The sequence below is a fragment of the Helianthus annuus genome, chromosome 11 (genome assembly GCF_002127325.2).
Source record: "Helianthus annuus cultivar XRQ/B chromosome 11, HanXRQr2.0-SUNRISE, whole genome shotgun sequence".
Taxonomy (NCBI): Eukaryota; Viridiplantae; Streptophyta; class Magnoliopsida; order Asterales; family Asteraceae; genus Helianthus; species Helianthus annuus.
Window position 1 is genome coordinate 59442704 of NC_035443.2, and position 11420 is coordinate 59454123.

Sequence of the window (11420 nt, forward strand, 5' to 3'; positions counted from 1 at the left end):
ACCCATTTTCACTAGCATGCTTATTTTGACCCGTTAAGGATATTTTAAGCACCTTTAAGCTAAATTTCGCTTTCATTCTAATCTAGCGTTGTAACCAATATCTCTTATATAGTACTCTTCCATCACAACTAAATGTGTGTTGGATTTAAAGTAGATATCTATGTGTTCCGAATTTATACCTCTTGAAATATCATTTTACGGCAAAGACTCATATGGAGTCTTTTGGCCCAAGAAATTCTTCTTTCCGTACCCGTACTCGTTCCAACTTTTGTTTAATCATAAGAATCCTTTCCAAACAACCTCTAAGAGTTGTTTGTTCAATTTAGCCTACAAGGGCGTTTTGGTCGATTTTGACCCTTCTTTTACAATGAAGGGCTTTCACCAATTATTCGACCAAATTAGTACTTTTACATACATCATAAATGAGCGTACCTGGCTCGGGTCAACAAATAGACCCGATCTTAATACCTTGCTTTATATTCGCTAATTAAAAACGATGCGAATATCCATTGGATATATATTCCTGTAAGCATATAACTTGACAAAAGAATCATTAGTCTATATAGTCAAAAGGTGTTGTCTACACCTTTTGACCCGTTTGGCCGAGTTGACCATTTATCTTTGCGAAATGATATTTATTATCATCTACTCTACATGACTTTTCCCGTTTTAACACCGTACGGAAATTTTAAATATAAACCATGTATTTCTTTTGTCATATTATGACCAATTTATCGATTTACTTCTTTTTAACCATTATTATGGTTTCTATCATCTTTGATTTTTTTCTTGTTCCGTTCGACTACACGACGGAACATCATATTTCAATAGTTTAGATATTTCATTCAAAATTTATATGATAAGAAAACATTCCACAAGTTAAGACTAGTGTAAGCTATACTTACTTTGCATCCGAATTACGCTTTTCCGCCATTCTTGCTTCGTTTGACCCGCTTCCTTTCCAAGCCTCCACCTAGCTTGTCAAGCGTCAAACTATCATCGTAATTCGTAAGACGGTTATATTAGTCATCATTAATTATGACTATTCCATCTTACATATTTTCTATCACAATTACCATTCGATCTTATTAATGGTCGGTTTGACTATTTAAAAGTCAAATCACCAATTAACACATATGATTGCATTATCAAGTTCACAAGACTCAATTAGGCACATTATCAACACTTATTTCTCATTTAGGCATTTTAACAAACACCTAATGTGCATGATTTTACATATTTACTAACTAGTTCCTAACTAGTTATTTTTACCAAGATTAACATCAAAATTCACCATTATCACTTATGATCAATTACTCAAACTTGCAAATTGTTCAAGTATCTTGTCCCTACTAGCAACTATGATGTTTTTAAACATGTGTACATCATCATCTTCACTATATAATGAAAACCCACTTGTCTAAAAGTGGTAAATCACCAAATTACTCAAATCCTAGCAATTTTACTTCCAATTTCTACTTAGGGTTTGTTCCTAAGCAATCATACTTCATTAATTTGGCCATAGCCTCTATGATTCTTGCATAATTCGCATCATGCAAATTTTAACAAATTTTCACAACTTCATAAATGTTAGAAATTCGACATACCTTACGATCCCCTTGACTTAGTGATCGTTTCTATGTATTCAAATCCGAATTTAGCCTTCAATTGATCCTCCAATTTGAAGATTATGTTGAAGAGCTAGGGTTTGCTCCATGGGAGCCTTCCTGGTCGTACGCACACACACACACTCTCAGTGTGTGTGTTGTGTTTTATTATTTGTTTTAATTAAAACAAGTTTCTCCACTTGGCAACTTTAGTCCCCCATGATTTATTTGGTTTACTTTTAACTAGATCACTACCTAATTGTTCTTAACATTATCCCCACTAATTAACTAAGTTAGATATTCCTAGTTAACTTAGTGGGTTCGGGGAACTTATGACTAGGCTTATTTTAAGTCCCGTTAACTCGGGGCTCTTATAAACTCAATTCCTTGAAACTTTGATTAGCTTGTATTTAATATTTAGGATTTCTTATTTAAATCCAAATATTTACCGAGTTATTTTTACTACTAACTGTACTTTACCCGTCTTTTAGTATTAACGGAGTTTGATTACCAAACCCGTTTTCGGGGTGTTACAAGCAAGCGGGCAAAGACTTAAGGGACTCTGTAGAGTTCCCCGCAGGAAAAAACATCAAATATGGCGAAACTATCAGGGAGTAAGTTAAGTTCCATCTAATTACTAAAGACTTTGTAACGCCTCTGAGCTTTATCCATGAATAAAATTACAAAGTTTCTATCATTTGTGTTTACAAAATGCATGCAATTTCTTTTTAGTAAGCGCAAAAACATTATGGTAGTATAAAATAAGCTCCATACGCGGTGAGTGATTACCTCACAAACGACCATAAGCTTCACACACGAGCTTCATACCAACTTTATTCGCCTTACTAAAGTAAAAGCAATTGTACTCATGCAAATATTGTAAAGTCATTCAAACAAATAGAAACATATTACCTTCAGCGTACAAATACGCCCTGAAAAGATTCAAACACGACAGTGTTTCGAGTTTTACACAAACAAGCGCAACAAAATCTACATCCCACACAAAAAAAAAAAAGAAAAGGGGGGAAACACAAATTGTTCAAAAACAATTTCACCCTACTCTAAATCTTCATCCTCATCAGGGAAGATTTCTTTAAGCTGCGTTACCGGATCATCCGACTGCAGCGCCACATTTATCAACTCCATAACTGGAAGTTGTAAATTATTAAACTCTGCCTTCAGAGAGGCAAGCGCAGCGGCAGTATCTACGCCAAAAGCAGCGGACTTGCTATCATCCCAAGTAACTTTCAGCGCACTATTTACATGTTGGGAGCATTCTGCATAACCTTGCGCATAACCATCCCGCCGCGCAGCAACCACCAAATCAGCAACAGTCTTATCCAGTACTTTAGAGTTCAATACAGATTCAGCAACCTATGAAATCAATCGACAATTGGTAAAACAAAAAAAAGAGAGAATAGCAAAAGAAAGCGCATATATAAGGAAAGGAACTTACACAAGCAATCCCACGATCCTTCAACCAAGTCATATCGTTCTTTAAAGGCTCAAGCTCGCTTTCCGCTGAGACCCGCGCCGTTTCTGAACTTTCCAGTTTCTCTTCAGCCTCAGTCAAACGGCGAGAGGATTCAGCATGTTCGGAACGCGCAAGCTCCAGGTCCTTTTTCAGTTGTTCCTGGTCAGAAACCAAAGCAGTAAGTTCCTCTAGTTCTTTATCTCTAATGGCAATAGTGCTTAAAGCTTGTACCTCCCGTTGCTCACTCCGTTCCCTATAAGAACGCGCCTCCGCCAGCGCAGCCTCTAAGTCAGCCTTCTCCTTCTTCAATCTTTCAACCTCCGCATCTTGATTCTTCAGCTTTTCAACATCAGCTTTGAGATTACTAATAATGGTGCGGAGATTTGCTTTCTCAGCATTATCTTTTTCACAAATTTTCCTCCAATTTTTTCGTTCTTCAGAAAGAAGAGCAGCCTCAGCTTCGGCCTTTCTTTCCAACCAGCAACAGACCATTCCTCAGTCTTGCGCTCAGCCTCAAACTTGGCTTGATCATCTTTTAATTTAGCCATCAATTGAGCCAGACGTCTCTCATCGTTGGAAAATTTCTTCTGGGCCACCATAAAAGATTTCTGCTCTTTATGCATATTATACCACTCGCGAACAATACGCTGGGTGGTAGAAACATGAGAAGCAGTCTCAGCAACATAAGACTGATAGGCCTGTTCACAAGATCGGGTTTCCTGAAACTTGACCTCCCTAGGCGGAAATATCCCCTGCAGCCAATCTTGGCACACATGCCAGTCCGCGAAAGTATCTCCTTTCTTCAAATTCCAAACAGGGGCATGAAGGTCAGCAGCATCCTTCTCCGAATAGCTCCGGTAGTAATAATCTCCCAAAGTTTCCTCTGGGCGGATGGGAGATTGTTTGCTAACACCGGCAGACGAGTCTTGCTCTTCAACCGTCGTCCTCTCAGCATGCTCCGGCATAGTGTCTGAAGGAGAAGGAGTAGGAGTTTTATCAGTTGCCCCTCCCCTTTGGTCTTGAGCAACCACTTCAGGGGCCGAAGGAGTATCAGTATCATCCACCATACCTAGGCCAGCATCAACAGGCCTCTCGGTTTCAACAGACTTCTCCGCATCATCATCTGCACCTTCTGCAGCGTTCAACTGGACAACTGCAGAAGCATGCGGAGGGGTAGGAGGAAGTTCTTCATGCACCACAGATTGCACGTTTGTGGGAGTTGGAGCAACAGGAGCTGCTGTAAAAATAAAAATCCGTAAGAATCTAATCCATAAAAAGGAAACAAGGGAAGATGCTACTTACCAGGAACAGATTCCGTAACAAAAGCATCAAGATTCCCCCTTCGGGTAATCTTCTTTCTTTGAACTTTCTTAGGAGGTTGACCCTCCGCGTCAGTATCGGTTTGTTTTCTCTTGCTCGCTCCCCTTTGCACTAAATGCTCAGGGCTAGATTCCAAATCAATCGGATCATCGGGGTTGGATGGAGGAATATCAGCAGAATCTTTCGGTTCCGGTTTCGGTCGCCTAATAGTAACTGCAGGCGTAAGACCCTCCAAAGTATCAGAAACCACCACATAATCAAACTTGTCAGAAGAATGGCGCATACCTTTCTTCTCAACATTTTTAGCTTTAGAAGATTGAGTCTTCCCAGCATCGCTTTTCTTTGGCGCAACATTACTAGTCGTAGCGCGTCTTTTCTTCTCAGGGCCTACGCCCAAATTTGACAACTCACCTATAAAGCGCAAAGAACAATTCACTCAAGGGCGCAAATAAAAAGTTAAAACAGATAGTATGCGCAATCTTACCTACGCCAGCAGCAGGATGTTCAGACAAATCCGCGTCCCGCGGAAGAGAAAAATTCCTCGCAATACGATCATACCAAAACTCTTCATCAGGATTTTTCTTAACGGTACCCATTCTCCCCCCTTCTCTTTTGTATGCAACAACATACAGCGAAACAACTGCAAGAAAAGGGGGACATGCTCAAAAAAAAAAGAAGAAGAAGAGAGGAACCTAAACCATACCATGGCCTCCCTCTGTATACACAGGCTTGTCGTCCCGATCCATCTTCCAGTTCAAACTCATCCCAGCTCCGACAAGGGCTTTCTCCGGCAAAGCAATGTTAGGTATCTCCTTCAGATCCTGGTACCAAGTTTCATCAGAAGGGGTCCGGAGTGTTTCAATAGGAACATCTTCTTTTCCCCTCAAAACCATCCTCACCGGAATCACTCGGCCTTGATAAAGAAGAATTTCTGTTTCCAATCATGGAAAGATTTCGGAGGATTAAGCAAAATCTTCTTTGCGGTAGCTCTTTGAACAAATGAATAAAATCCCTGGGTACAATGCATTTGATGAAAAACCCTAAATCGAGGAACGGTCGGCTCAATATGCATAGTCCGACACACAAACTCAAAATGTCGAACTCTGACCATACCAATAGGATGCAGTTGAGAAAGACGAATATTGTAAAACGCAAGGATTTCAAGAAAAAACGTCGTTACATGCAAACGAAAGTTGCCATCGCAGAAAAAATCCCAAAAGAGGGTAATATACCCGGCCGGAGCATCTGCTGCTGTCTGCCCCTCTTCAGGGTACAGAGCACCCCAGCTTTCTGGAAACTTGAGATTCCAAACCAAACCGTCAAAAGACGCTCTAGGCCACTTCAATGGTGGAAGTTCAGTTGACATCTCTTCAGCAAAACCTTCTTGATGTTCTCCGGTCGACATAAAAAGGGGAATAATGGATTTCAAGGAAGAAAGGAAGGAGAAAAGTTTTTCAACAAAACAATGATGGCACTAGGAGGATACCCAAACGCTATATACTTATCGCAATAAATAGCATCGGTAACCGTCACAGCGATTTTTCCGGGCATCACAGTCCCCCAAAACAGCAGAAAAAGTACACACGTGTCTGCACACGCGCGTGAAAAGCACGGATAGCAGCATATACCTGGCAGTGTCAGCCTGACCTGCAGTCATAGCTGTACCATCCCATAAAGTCAAAAGATTTCCAAAATCTTCAAAACAAAATTAAATCTTCTCATAGAAGATTTCTCATTTCTTCGCACCCAAAAAACATTTTCCTCTCCTAAGTCCAGTGCTCCACTTATTTGCACAAGTACAACACTAGACTGGGGGGACTTGAAGGGGTAAGGTCCCAAAAACCTCACAAAAAGGATGTAAGACCATACCACCAGCTGGCCTTTCAACCTTTTTAACCTTGCGCGGCCGCGCATTGGTCTTACAAAAGGAAGGAAGAAATCAACGAGCGATAGTTGCGCGTCCAAAGGAAAACATAAAATCCTTGCGCCGTCTCCCATTGGCAAAGGGTTAAAAACCCTGAGGAACAATACTTCTGCCCAAATATCCAAACTTGGATATCGTTTTACCCAGACTTGGGATTTATGCAGCTATATGCACACTGTAAGGTGTCACACCAGATTACAACAGTAATCTTCTAGAAGGAATATGATCGTGCACCACCCAGACGGTTATAACCGTCTGGACACGTGTCATTACCACAAACGTTCTAAAATCACAACGATGGCATGTAATTGGAGAATGATCTCCACTTAAATCACTTTCCACGTGGCAATTCCCCAACCGTAGATCAAGTCATGATCCGTGTGCATTCACATCAGGATCAAAGCGACTTAACGAAGATTAAAAGGACTTAATGGAAGGAAATATAACCGCTACGGCGTTAGCATCTTCTGATATCTTTTCAACAACAGATTCTCCCTCCCAAACTCCCGGTTATAAATAGGAGAACTCTTCAGGTAGGGGTGTGCATGGGTCGGTTTGGGTCGGTTTTTACTATTAACCATAACCATAACCGCTAGTTCGGTTATGGAGTTTTGGTAACCATAACCATAACCAAACTTCGGTTATGGTTAATCGGTTATGAAGTCGGTTATGGTTCGGTTTTGGTTAATTTCGCTTAAGTAACCAAGCAATGTTTGAAATAGATAGGGTTATGCACGATTGGAACTTAGCTTGAGCCTATTTTATAAGATAACGAAGACTAAACTTTTTGGTTAAACTACCGATTTAGAGTTCTTTTCAATAAGGTAATTCTCAAACAAAAACAATTATGGCCCTAACACCTTAGTTCTTTATCAAAATAAACATCTACATCAAGATCATTTTGTTACTAACATACTTTTATATTAGTAAAAACCCTCTATATGGTTTTGTAAAACACAAATCTATTATATAAAGTTAACATCACAACTTCGGTTCGGTTTTGGTTATATTCGGTTAACCAAAGCTTCATAACCATAACCATAACCGATTGAGCGGTTATACAAAGTTTCATAACCATAACCATTGGTTATATTGGTTATCGGTTATTAGTGGTTCGGTTATGTCGGTTATGGTTCGGTTATCGGTTATGGTGGTTAATTTGCTCACCCCTATCTTCAGGTATAAACCCAGATCACATTCACTACTCAAATACTTTATCTTCTCCATTACAAATACTTATTCTCACACCGGAGTCGGGTCAAGGAGAGAACCCTCTTCTCCCCTTGACGAGGCTAACGGTGCTCTGTTTTGCAGAATCACCGGAGAAGGAACTCGGCTGCAACTGAATCAATTGAGAGAGAACTAACCTTTTATGCGGATTCAAACCCCCTAGATATCTCGGTTCCGACCATTTATCTAGTGTTTCTTCAGCAGGGTAGGGGTGTGCAATAACCGAACCGTTAACTGAAACTGGACCGAAAACCGACAAAACTGAACCGAAATTAACCGAAACCGAATTAATCGAAAGTCGGATAACGGATATTTTTTTTACCATCGGTTAACCGAAATTAACCGAACCGAACCGAATCATTTATTTTTTTTATATATTTCTAGCTTTTATACCTTTATTTCATGTTTTATACTTTCATTCCATGTAATAGTACCTCTATTTCATTTATTTATGCCTTCATTTCATTTATTTATACCTTCATTTTATGTATTTAAACATCTATTCATGCATTAATACCTCCATTTCATTTATTTATACATCCATTTCATGTATTTATACATCTATTTAATGTATTTATACCTCCATTACATGTATTTCTAAGCAAAAAAATTAGCCCTTGTTTGAATTGGTTATTAACCGAAAATTAACCGAACCGAACCGAAAACCGACAAATTAACCGATAATGCTAATAACTGAACCGAACCGAACCGTTCACACCCCTACCGCAGGGCCAACCTGATTGTGCACTTCCAGAACTTCCTTGACCGACGCCGCAATGACAGTTGCAATCTTGCACCATCTAGAAACCGCAAACCAAACTTGGGCAAAAACGATACATCTGGTGAAAAAATGATTAGCATTTTCTTCACCCGAGTTACAAAGAATGCAGGTCATGTCGTCAATAACCACTCCACGCTTAGCAAAGGCAGCCAAGGAGGTGGTGAAGGTGATGGTGGTGTTTCATGGGGAGGTGGGGCTTTATATTTACAAAAATTCAATATTGTTTTATTTTTAAATTGTATTAAAAGAAATTTTTGCTCCAGATCCATGTCACCTTGTTGTAGGAATTAGGTTCACCATTTATAAATTATAATTACAAAATATAAAATAACGAGACTCACGTTATTCGTAGGAAATATCATAGTACAATACCGGTTGCAATAACTAAATAAAAAGAATATAAAATATAATTATATATACCAATCTTGATTCAAGCCGTATCTCTGGTGGGTCCTTCACGCCCACTTGATAGCATCCTAGACTCAAGTATTCATCATCTTGAGTCTTGAAAAATACTCCTTGACTGCAACAAAGAGCACACTAAAACGTTGACGATTTTGGTTGAGACACGTGTTCAACACGCTTCCCTTAAAACAGATTTCGCGCCTCTACTAAAGACGACGCGTCTGTCTCCCATGGTACAACAGCCGAAGCAGTCTGTACTGCCGGAAATGGCCACGCGCCCGAGGTTACATCGAATAGAATTATAGTGTTTGAACTTGTGGAAAAATAATGATACGAAGGTGATGGAATCGAGTAGAGAAAATTCATCTCTCTATAATTCCCAACATATGGATGTTCAAGTCTTCACCACTTCTCCAAGAATTCTTCATACATATTATTTTTCTCTTGTAGTTTTCTCATCATTCCAATGAGTCACATACCCTACCATTTTTTTACAAGAGTTGTTTATTGTGAAGAGTTTCTTGGTGATTTTATTAGAGACATAAAACTCGAATAAAAGTTTCACTTAATTAGTGATTTAATTAGAGACATAAAACTCTAATAAAAGCTAATCAAGTGACATAAAACTCTACTCAAGAGTTTTACATATGGAGTTTAATTAGTAATTATAATTTCATTCAATTATAAATTAATTAAATAAACTATAAATTAACTAAATATCCATTCACTAATTTTCCCAACAATCCCCCACATGAATGGAGATTGTTCAAAACACTTAAAATTTCCAATGTAACCTCGACAGTTGAGTTTTGCATACGATAGGTAGGTGTTACCCTTTGAACCTTCGCTCATGAAATGCACTTAGCCCACTAGCTCTGAGTAGATCTCGATGTCTTTGAACTCGTCTTCCGTTTGTGTAGACGAAAATACACTTCACACAAGACTCTCCCTAGCCGGGTCATCTCCTCATAGTCGTGTCCAATAATGGTCGTGGAACACTTTCCTGGTTCTGCGAGAGCTCTAGGAATTGTGCCCCCAATTCCATTCGAAGCGACCCCACTTCTCTCTAACATAGGTGATTCTCCTTAGATCATTAAAAGCATTGTGGTTATCGTGATTTATCCAAATCATTTACCACATATTATGCTTAGCCTCACACTTGTCACTTTTAGGAATGGACTAGGAAGTTTATTAATCTTTATAATAAACTACCTTATTAAATGCATAGGGTTATTCCCCCACAGTGACCTCGCTTATTCATACAATTAGGTTTTCCTATTGAACTCAATTCTTGGGATCTCCAGTCTACTGAGTTAGGTTTCCATCATATGAACTTCATTTTTCAAGGGCTTCAGTTCCATTCCACAACTTGATCTCTAATAAACCCTTAGGTTGTTAGATCCATAACATTAGCAAATAACTTTGCGTATTTGAGATCAGTTGTCATGATGTGTTCTTAACTCGTAAGTTAATTTTGCCTATTGTCAACTTCTAAGACTATAACCTCAGTGGCCATCTGAATCTGGTTATAACATATGTCTTCGTAAGATACGTGTATCATTTAAGGCAAACACATCTCCATTATGCACTACCACCTTTGTATCCGCCACTTAGTCGTCTATTTGCAATGTTAGATTGGATTACAAAATCCTTATTGCTAAAAACAAATGCAAGACACCCCCCACATTTAAGTATTATTAGATAACATTTAGATGTGTTAATGAGAACCATTTCTACATACCCTTATAGGGTTGTTTCTTAAATGGTTCCTCCCCCACATTTCTTGCCATTTGATCAACATTTCCGTAATACCACTGATGGCGACATTTATACACATATGATTGAACAAGACCAACCTTGTTGTATCAGTGAATTCAACTCATATTGCATTAGCTTAGACAAGCTTCTGAGCTGACCAAAGCAACACATGCCATTGTCATAAGTTTGTCACCAACTTAGAATAATTCTAATTTAACATCTAGAATAAGCTTAGACAATGAGTTCTCCTCATTATCTTTTCGAACAAACTTTCAAAAGTTACATGTCATTTCCTTATAATGAATGAAAATTCTCTCTCAACTTTGTCCATACATAAATTCTTTTTGTGTTCATGCACATTTGAATGTTTAGAGTTAATTAGTATCCGTCAAGACCCATAATTAACCAAGTACTAGTCTAGCATGCTTTAGACTACAATACTTTAGCATGTGAACAGAAGATGCATCATTCTGATTCTTCACAGCCCTAAGGATATCATAATATCACTTTGCAACATTCATCCCTTGTTAAAACAAAATAATGAGACTTATTCATAATCCTAAAACATCAATATTTAGGAAGGTCTCACAAATTATTGTATACAGCACAAAGCTAAATTTCATCGTTCATTTAAGGAACATAACTTGTTTACCTTTGATCTCCAACGATCTACCATTGACTCATAAGTACTTAAACATAAGTCTTAATCCAAGTCACTTGGTGAACACATTCATCACCAACAAGATAAATGTTTCTCGTCTACAATCACTATTATGTGTGAGATAGAGTTAACTAGATCGACACTCAACAACATGGCATTCATAATTTTGCCATAAGTGATTTACACACATGTATTGTTATTCATTAGGAGATATGTATATTTAGGATGCTCTCCCAAATGAAGGTAAAATCTCCATATAG